The sequence below is a fragment of the Cervus canadensis genome, chromosome 5, assembly GCF_019320065.1.
Source record: "Cervus canadensis isolate Bull #8, Minnesota chromosome 5, ASM1932006v1, whole genome shotgun sequence".
Lineage (NCBI taxonomy): Eukaryota > Metazoa > Chordata > Mammalia > Artiodactyla > Cervidae > Cervus > Cervus canadensis.
This window is the reverse complement of record NC_057390.1, coordinates 97,484,896-97,495,192: the sequence shown is the minus strand read 5'-3', so window position 1 is coordinate 97,495,192 and position 10,297 is coordinate 97,484,896. Positions and strand designations below refer to the sequence as shown.

The 10,297-nt window shown below is 47.4% G+C and overlaps 1 protein-coding gene across 1 annotated transcript in view; it reads right to left on the bottom strand.

The window, feature by feature from the left end:
- CFAP77 (cilia and flagella associated protein 77) overlaps window positions 1–10,297 on the bottom strand; it is a 154,141-nt gene that overhangs the window by 89,891 nt on the left and 53,953 nt on the right. The gene's annotated exons all lie outside the window — the stretch shown is intronic.

Genomic DNA, 10,297 nt, shown 5'->3' with positions numbered 1-10,297 from the left:
CTTTCCTCTATTTCTTTGCATTGATCGCTGAGGAAGGCTTTCTTATCTCTCCTGGCTATTCTTTGGAACTCTGCATTCAAATGGGAATATCTTTCCTGTTCTCCTTTGCTTTTCGCTTCTCTTCTTTTCACAGCTATTTGTAAGGCCTCCTCAGACAACCATTTTGCCTTTTTGCATTTCTTTTCCATGGGGATGGTCTTGATCCCTGTCTCCTGTACAATGTCACGAACCTCCGTCCATAGTTCATCAGGCTCTCTATCAGATCTAGTCCCTTAAATCTATTTCTCACTTCTACTGTATAGTCATAAGGGATTTGATTTAGGTCATACCTGAATGGTCTAGTGGTTTTCCCTACTTTCTTTCCCTACTTTCCCTACTTTCTTCAGTTTAAGTCTGAATTTGGCAATAAGGAGTTCATGATCTGAGCCACAGTCAGCTCCCGGTCTTGTTTTTGATGACTGTATAGAGCTTCTCCATCTTTGGCTACAAAGAATAAAATCAATCTGATTTCGGTGTTGACCGTCTGGTGATGTCCATGTGTAGAGTCTTCTCTTGTGTTGTTGGAAGAGGGTGTTTGCTATGACCAGTGCGTTCTCTTGGCAAAACTCTATTAGCCTTTGTCCTGCTTCATTCCGTACTCCAAGGCCAAATTTGCCTGTTACTCCAGGTGTTTCTTGACTTCCTACTTTTGCATTCCAGTCCCCTATAATGAAAAGGACATCTTTTTTGGGTGTTAGTTCTAAAAGGTCCTGTAGGTCTTCATAGAACCGTTCAACTTCAGCTTCTTCAGTGTTACTAGCTGGGGCACAGGCTTGGATTACCATGATATTGAATGATTTGCCTTGGAAATGAACAGAGATCATTCTTTCGTTTTTGAAATTGCATCCAAGTTCTGCATTTCAGACTCTTTTGTTGACTATGATAGCTAGCTACTCCATTTCTTCCAAGGGATTCCTGCCCCCAGTAGTAGATATAATGGTCATCTGAGTTAAATTCACCCATTCCAGTCCATTTTAGTTCACTGATTCCTAGAATGTCGACATTCACTCTTGCCATCTCCTGTTTGACCACTTCTAATTTGCCTTGATTCCTGGACCTAACATTCCAGGTTCCTACGCAATATTGCTCTTTACAGCATTGGACCTTTCTTCTATCACCCATCCACAACTGGGTATTGTTTTTGCTTTGGCTCCATCCCTTCATTCTTTCTGGAGCTATTTCTCTACTGATCTCCAGTAGCATATTGGGCACCTACCGACCTGGGGAGTTCCTCTTTCAGTATCCTATCATTCTGCCTTCTCATACTGTTCATGGGGTTCTCCAGGCAAGAATACTGAAGTGGTTTGCCATTCCCTTCTCCAGTGGACCACATTCTGTCAGATTATGTTTATGGCACAATATAAAAATATTCCTAAGTGGAAGAAACACGAGATGCCAAGAAGTGGCTTTAGAAGTCTGTGCAGGACCTGAGGGGCATGGCCCTTGACTTGTGTTGTTCAGGCGCTAAGTTGTGTCCAACTCTTTGCAAGCCCATGGACTGCAGCACAATGGCCTCCTTGTCCTTTACCGTCTCCCAGAATTTGCTCAAACCCATGTCCACTGAGTCGATGATGCCATCCAGCCATCTCATCCTCTGTCTACCCCTTCTCCTTTTGCCTTCAATCTTGCCCAGCATCAGGGTCTTTTCCAACGAGTGGGCTCTTCACATCAGGTGGCCAAAGTATTGGAGCTTCAGCTTCAGCGTCAGTCTTTCCGATGAATATTCAGGATTGATTTCCTTTAGGATTGACTGATTTGATCTCCTTGCTGTCCAAAGGACCCTCAAGAGTCTTCTCCAACACCACAATTTGAGAGTATCAGTTCGGCGCTCAGCTTCCTTTATGGTCCAACTCTCACATGACCACTGGAAAAACCATAGCCTTGACTAGACGGACTTTGTTGGCAAAGTGTTGTCTCTGCTTTTTAATATGCTGTCTAGGTTTGTCACAGCTTTTATGGACTTGGGGCCCATAAAAAAGATAGAAAGATGGGGGTGGGCCTCACTTCAGGGGCCAGAAAACCCCTTGCACAGACTGGATGCTCCTGGCAGTGGCGATTTCTGCCCTGGGGCTCTGTTACCTGCCTGGCCTCGGAGTTCCAGGGAGCTGGGTTTGTAGCCACACCCTCCAGATTATTTTGTGGAACCTTCCCAACTTCTGCCTCTTCTCCAGCATTATTTCCTGGCAGGTTTTGGGTGACAGGTGCCGAGGCCAAATCCTTCAAGGCCCATGGCTTTCCTGACCAAGACAGCGCTCCGACTGCTTCCTAGACACTCCTGAGTTGTGCACACAAGGCTGACACCTCCATCAGGTCCTAGGGCGCAGCGACCAGGGTTCGTGGGACTTTGATGTCTTGTCCAAGCAGAAGAAAAAAGTAAACATACCTATTTGTAAAATGTAATGTTTAATCTAAAATAAATGGGTTCATGAAGACAAAAGTACCCAGAGCTCATGACCTTTAGACCACGTATGACCCGGTTGGTAAGTCCATGGTCACCCACACAATGTTCAAAGCATTGGACTCGCCTGGGAAAGGGCCCAAATTTCTTTCTCAAGCAGGAATGAGCAAGGGGACTTCCCTGGGGGTCCTGTGGTTAAGAAACTGCCTTGCAACATGGCGCACGTGCGTTCAATCCCCGGTCAGGGAACTAAGATCCCACATGCCTCAGGGCAACTAAACCTGTGCGCGGCAGCTAGAGAAAGTCCATAGGCCCCAGCAAAGACCCAGCACAGTCAAAAAAATAGAAAAAGGAATAAGCAGCCAGATTTCAGGGTATTGCTGCCCAAGAGGCAACACACATCAAGCAGGAAGAACACAGAGATGGAAAGGGGACTGGGCTCCACCCCCTCCCGCTACAGTGACGGCCACTCATGTGCCGAGGCAGGGGCGGTAGTCAGGCTCTGCGATCGTTTTGACCTGGGTTCTCATCCCACCTCCAAAGCTGACCAGCCTGGGGCCTGGAATAAGGGGCGTTCTTACTGAACCTCAGCTCCTTCATCTGTAAAATGGGGAGATCAAGAGACCGTACCTCCCAGGGCTGCTGTAACGACTGGGGAGAGACTGTCTGCAAGGCCTTAGAATCGGGCTGGGCACTTAGCAAGTGCCCGGCAAATGACACCTGTTACCACCGTAATATTACTACCACACATTGAGACGTCTTTGAAAAAAAATCTCTTTAAAAACAAGGGAGGACTTCCCTAGGGGTCAAGTGGTGAAGACTCCGAGCTTCCACTGCAGGGGGTGCTAGTGGAATCCCTGGTCAAGGACTCTAAAATCCCACATGCTACAAGACATGGTCAAAGTTTTTTAAAAAAAAAAGGTGGAGCAACTGGTAGAATCTGAATAAAGCCTGTGGATGAAACCAGTGTCAGTTTCCTGGTTGTGGTATTTCAGTAGTTATTTAAGATGTCACCATTGAGGGAAGCTGGGTGAAGGGTGCTAGGGGCCTCTGTATACTGTTTTTGCAAACTTCCTAGGAGTCTATATTATATCAAAATTGAAAGTGAAAAAAAAAAAGATGGAGCCAAGGAGATCCCCCTCATGAAAGAGAACGTCGATGCCAATAAAGGGCGAATGGACTTTGCATATAACTCTCATTTTCTGGAAAACACGGATGCGCCCATGTGTCCCCTCACGTCCTCCCCCTGCCCCCCGTTCAGCTGCCGTGGTATTTTCCTTCATTATGCCAGCGCCTCAGAAGTAAACCTCTCTAATTTTCTACACCGCAGCTATTTATTTAAATGCTAACTCGCATTATGAAGTGATAATCCACACGCGCAGGAGATAATTTATGAAGCATTTAAATTAAGAGGAGCAGCTAATTGAGAGCATGTGTCTTATAAGCCTTGCTAACACCAGAAAACTACAAATTAGGGGGGGATGCAAGATATTTCTGTCCTGCTTTTATCTTCTCTTGGAAGGCGCTTGGAGGAAAAAGATCTCCGTGACTGCACTTGCTTGCCCCACAGCCCCTCTGGTGGGGGGCATCCCTGCCCTGGCACACTCGGGCTGTGCAGAGACCACCTTCTCCCCAGGCATGGTTTGCATTTTCCCCACCACCCTTTTGCTAACAAGGGAGCATTTTTTTTTCCTTCGAATCTTCTCAGCTGGATTAGAAAGATGCAAAGTGGCAAAGACTGGTATTTACTAGGCATTTACGCCTGATTGGAGAGACAGGAAATTTGGGGAAGGGGAAAATCCAAAGGAAATAGGATGTGCTTTATAATTATTTCAGTTCTTTCATTTTAAAAAGGACTGCCTGGGTCTGTGTGCAGTGGCTGAGAGTTCAACTGGGACAGAGGAGCACTGTGTGCAGGAATGTTCCTTCACCTTCCCCACGTCCTCCCCAAAGATTTTAGTGAGCACCTACTATGTGAAAGGGTCTCCCCTGGCGGTTCAGTGGATGGATTCAGTGGTAAAGAATCCATCTGCCAATGCAGGAGACATGAGCTCAATCCTGGGTTGGGAAATCCCCTGGAGTAGGAAGTGGCAACCCACTCTACTATTCTTACCTGGGAAAACCCCATGGACAGAGGAGCCTGGCCGGTTACAGTCCGTTGGGTCACAAAAAGCCGGACTCAGTGACTAAACAACAACAACTATTATGTGAAAGACACTAGGGGAAGAGTCACGAGCGAAAGAGACATCCTAGTCCCTGGTCACGTGACATTTACATTCTAACCGGAAAGGCAGATATGACGGGATGACGTGAGTAATTACCCTGTGCGGCTGTTGAGGGGAAGGGGCGCTGTGCCCTGGTCCAGGGTGGTCAGGGAAGGCTTCCTGCGAGAAAGACACTGGAGTTGGGACCTGAAGGGTGAGGAATAGCTGGGTGAGAACGAGCTTAGCAAGGGCAGGAACTAGTGGGGAAGAGGACACAGACATATGCAGAGATGATCTTACTAAGTGAAGTAAGTCAGACACAGAAAGACAAGTACCATATGATATCACTCATATGTGGAATCTGAAAAATGGTACAAATGAACTTATTTACAAAATATACAGTTAGGGAATTTGGGGTGGACATGTACACACTGCTATATTTAAAATGGATAATTTACAAGGACCTACTGGAGAACATAGGGTGTTCAATGTTATGTGGCAGCCTGGATGGGAGGGGAGTCTGGGGGAGAATGGATATATGTGTATCCACGTCTGAGTCCCTTCGTTGTTCACCTGGAACTATAACAACATCATTCATCGACTATACTCCAATACAAAGTAAAAAGTCTTTAAAAATAGATATGGACTCACACAAATAGAAAACAAACTATGGTTACCAAAAGGCAAGAGGGTGGAGAGGGATAAACTAGGAATTTGGGCTTAACAGATGAACACTACTGTATATAAAATAGATAAGCAAGGTCCTATTGTATAGCACAGGGAATTATATTCAATATCTGGAATAACCTATAATGGAAAAGAATCTGAAAAATAATCTGTGTAAATAAAAATATGTATATAAATATATATGTGAAGATATAAATCTGAATCACTTTGAAACACTATGGATCAACTATACTTCAGTTTAAAAATGCTAACGTTTGGGTCTCAGCCCTAAATATTCTGCAATCAAAGAATCTTTGTAACCTAAGTTATAATCCCCTTACTTGTGGCTTTTGCAAATTCAAATAGTATTCATATCAGATATTCACAGATCAAGGCAGACATGAATGTTCTTTTTTTAAATGTAAAAGCTGCTTCTACAGATTTTTTTTATTTGAAGTGTAATTGATTTACAAAGTTGTGTTAATTACTGCTGCACAACAAAGTGATTCAGTTATACACATCATCTTTCTAAAAATGCATTCTTTTTCTTTATGGTTTATCTCGGGATATAGAATATCGTTCCTGTGCTGTACAGTAGGACTTTGTTGTTTATCCATCCTATAGACAATGGTTTGCATCTGCTAATCCTGAACTCCTATTCCTTCCCTCACCCCTTGGCAAGCACCAGCCTGTTCTCTATGTCTGTGGTTCTGTTTGTGTTGCATAGATCAGTTCTTCTGTCAGGCAGGAAGGTTCTGAGGTTTCTGGGGACAATTCCTCCCACCCAGTTCACTGGTGCCTCTTTTTGAGTCGAATTTTTTTTTTGTCTTTCATTTTTATGTCGCCTCATGCCTTCACCCAGTTCACCCTGTTTGTTTCTAAAAACTAATCACTGCCATAAAGCGCCAGGAACAGTGGTTATAGCAGCTGTCTGTTCTGTTCTAGGGCCCAGAGGCGGGATTTGACACAATTGGGGGACTTTTTAGAAAGTCCATTAGGGGTAGTCTATAAAGTAGTTATTGCTTATTGTAGAAATCCAACGATCAGATGTGTACACAGCCAAAGTAAGCAATCTTCTTGCCCACATCCCACCCACTCAAGACTCCAGGTTAATAGCTGGGTGTGTCCTTCTAGGACTTTCTCACTTGAACACATACACATATGTCAACATTTGTACAAAGAGAGGGATTTTGCCCTACATCAGTGGGATTTGCAAGGTGCCTCTCTCCCTCAAGCACAGCTTATAGATATAACTTTGGCTTCATGTCTGACTCTTTGCGACCCCATGGGCTGTAGCTTCCCAGACTCCTCTGTCCATGGGATTTTCCAGGCAAGAATATTGGAGTGGGTTGCCACTTCCTCCTCCAAGGGTTTGGAACTGAAACCTCAGTTCTGCCTCTTCCTGTGCTGTTAACCCGGGTAAGCCACTGAACCTTTCCAAGCCTCAGTTTCCTCATCTGCAAAATGGGGGACATCAAGAGAGCTCATGGGAAAACATCCACAGAGGCTGAGCTTGGGGTCCAGCCCCGGGGCACACATCCAGTTAATGGCAGCTGTGCATACCCTATCTGTTGACCAGAAAAGTAACACATTTCCTTTCAACATGAAATTATAAAATGTTTGTGCTGGTTTTAGGTACTATTTCCTGACATAGGTACAATTTCCTGGTAGCTCAGCTGGAAAAGAATCTGCCTGCAATGCAGGAGACCCCGGTTTGATTCCTGGGTCAGAAAGATCTGCTGGAGAAGGGATAGGCTACCCACTCCAGTATTCTTGGGCTTCCCTTGTGGCTCAGCTGGTAAACAATCCGCCTACAATGCGGGAGACCTGGATTCAATCCCTGGGTTGGGAAGATCCCCTGGAGAAGGGAACGGCTACCCACTCCAGCATTCTGGCCTGGAGAATCCCATGGACTGTATAGTCCATGGTGTCACAAAGAGTCGGACATGACTGAGCAACTTTCACCTTCACTTTTCCTTACAACCCCCTGACAGTTTCTCTTGCTAATAGATAAAACAGTCTTCCATATGGAGATGTTACCTGTGAGCAGGTTTTATTTGGATTTAGGTCAATCCACCTCTTTCCATGGTTCCCATCTCAGCCCTCTGCCCAATGCCACCCCCCACCGCTGCCAAAATTAGGAAGTCCCACCCTTGGGATTTTCTAGCTCAGGGTCCCTTGGAGCAGAATTCACTCTGTGTATCTAAGATGCTTGTACATCCAAGGCTAAGTTCCTGCCCTTCGAGGCTAAGCCAGGTGAGGTTTTGCCTCTTCCCATAGGCAGGTCACAGGGACACATCTGTCCTCAGGCTGACTTCAAGTTTCCCTCCAGGGATCACATTTCACATTTCTGTCTGCCGCCAGTAACGGCGACCCCTCCTTCCCTCTTTGCGTTATTAGACTGGTGGCCCGTTTTCTCCCGTGTCACTGGGGTTCTTCCACTGAGGCCAGGTCCACTCTTCTCCTGGGAGTAACCTCTGGCATGCGGTGGATGCCTGGGAAAGCCCACCTTCTTCGGGTTATCCAGGTGGGTGGCCCAGTTGGACACAGAGCCTCCAACCTCATCCAGTAACCCGTTCCAGTTTCCCACCATGAAGACTGGCCTGGGTCTTTGTTGCAGCACCGGAAACAATGCCTAGCACCTAGTGGGTGCTCAGAAACTCACCACGTGTTCCATATTTTTGAGCACCTGTTCTTTTTTTTTTTTAACTGGAGTATAAAAGCTGAAGCTCCAATACTTTGGCCACCTCATGCGAAGAACAGACTCATTGGAAAAGACTCTGATGCTGGGAAAGATTGAGGGCAAAAGGAGAAGGGGACGACAGAGGATGAGATGATTGGATGGCGTCACTGACTCAATGGACATGAGTTTGAGCAAACTCCGGGAGACAGTGAAGGGCAGGGAAGCCTGGCGTGCTGCAGTCCATGGGACCACAAAGAGTTGGAGACGACTTAGCGACTGAACAACAATTGCTTTACAGTGCTGAGCTGGTTTCTGCTGTACAACAAACGGAAGCAGCTACATGTAAACATACATCCCTTCGCAGTCGGCCCCCTCCCGCCTCCCCCGCCTCCACCCCACCCCTCGGCCGAGCTGAGCTCCTCGCGCTCTCCAGGAGCTTCCCACCAGAAATCTATTTCACACGTGGTGGTGTCCCACCCTCCCTGGGCACCTGTTCTGAGTCTACCTGTCCAGCAGAGAGCTGGCTAGCAGGTGGAGGGAGGGGATGGTGAAGTCGGGGAATATGAAAGAAGCATATAAGCAGCCTGTGCATGGAAAAGGCAGCTGCCCTGGAGACGGATGGAAGGTGGTACTCAGATGATGTGCGCCCAAGTGCAAGTGGCCAGTCCTTGAGCAAGGCAATCTGCAGCAGCTGCGACCTCTCTAAATGTGAAGGCCTTTTGGCCCAGAAACTGCTCAGTTAAGTTTTAACCCACAGAGGACTCCCCTGGTGGTCCAGTGGTTAAGAATCTGCCTGCTAATCCAGGGGATGTGGGTTCGATCCCTGGTCGGGGAAGATTCCACATGCCACAGAGCAACTAAGCTGTGTGCCACAGCTACTGAGCCTGCGCTCCAGAGCCTGAGAGTCGCAACTACTGAAGCCTGAGTCCCTGGAGCCCATGGTCCGCAGCAAGAGCAGCCACCACAACGTGAAGCCCGTATTTCACAACTAGAGAAAGCGTGTGAGCAGCAATGAAGATCCAGTGAAGCCAACAATAAATATATATTTTTAAAATTTAACCTACAGAAATACTTGCACTTAGTTACAAACATGTTCTTGCAGTGTGATTTGATAGTGTTGAAAACCTCAGCAGGATTGCTGGGGGTCCGGGGGTGATGCAGGCTGCAGATCTGATGGTCCATCCACAGAATGAGATGCCAAGCTTTGAGAAAGGAGGAAGTGGTACCCCCACTGCTATGGAAAGACGTCCCACTTCTGACGCAGATGAAAAGAAAAACCCATCGGTGGGAAAACCAAACAAACCAACAGGAACGCTTGCATGCACTTGAACATTTTCTGGAGGAACTCAGAGGACATGCCCCACAGAGATCACTCCCAGGGAACGGGGCTGGGTTTCTTCTCTCTGTCCCAGGGGAACCCACTCCATTCCTTCTGCGCCAAGACTGAGGTTTGTATCCAAGGCCACACACTAAAGCAATTGGCTCCCTCCGGGACCTGGGGACTCTGACTGTGTGACAGTGACTAATCACTACCCCTCTGAGCCTGGACCACAGAGTCCTCCCTGGGTTTCCCTGATCCCTCCTCCTTAACATTTGCAGAGAAAACCATGAGGACCCGTGGGGCTTTTAAAAAATGCTTACTGCTTTCTCAAGGACGTCGGCTCTAGAGCAGAGACAGGGGAAATCGCAGGCGCTGTGACTGGGCTGAAGCGGTGTCGCCGGGTCCATGCAGGAAGCCTGCCTCTTTAACAAAGCTTTGCCGACACCACCAGTAATTGCCTTGTTACGGCCATTGGTGTCATCGTTCACCGGCCGGTCCCGGGAAGGGCCCCGGGGAGCCATTCTACCTTTGCTAAACCAATAGCCCCCACGACAACCCCCGCTGTCTTCCCTTTGCTGTCCCTGCAGAATAAATCCTCCAGTGCTCTTTGCTGAATGATCATGAAGACATGATTAAAGCTCCAGATTTATAGCTTCCCTAGGCTTGAGAAATCAAGCTGCTCCCGCTGCTAGGGCTGTCCCCTCAGCTGCTGGGGACCGGTGAGTAGCAAAATGGAACTGGTCCCCAAGCCAGAGGCAAGGCTGCCGAGGCAGATGCAATTAACACATCAGCCAAATTGTAGCAGCGGCACAAATGGGATGGACCACGGGGTCTCTAACTCCTCCTGCCGTTATGGAGGGAGGCAGGCAAAAGGCGCCCTGAACCAAACCACACATCTTCTGCATTTTGTCTGACCCGGAAGCATCAGGTCCTTCAACCAGCCCTGGCTCACCTGTGCTATCTATAAGCATCCTCCTTGCATAGTC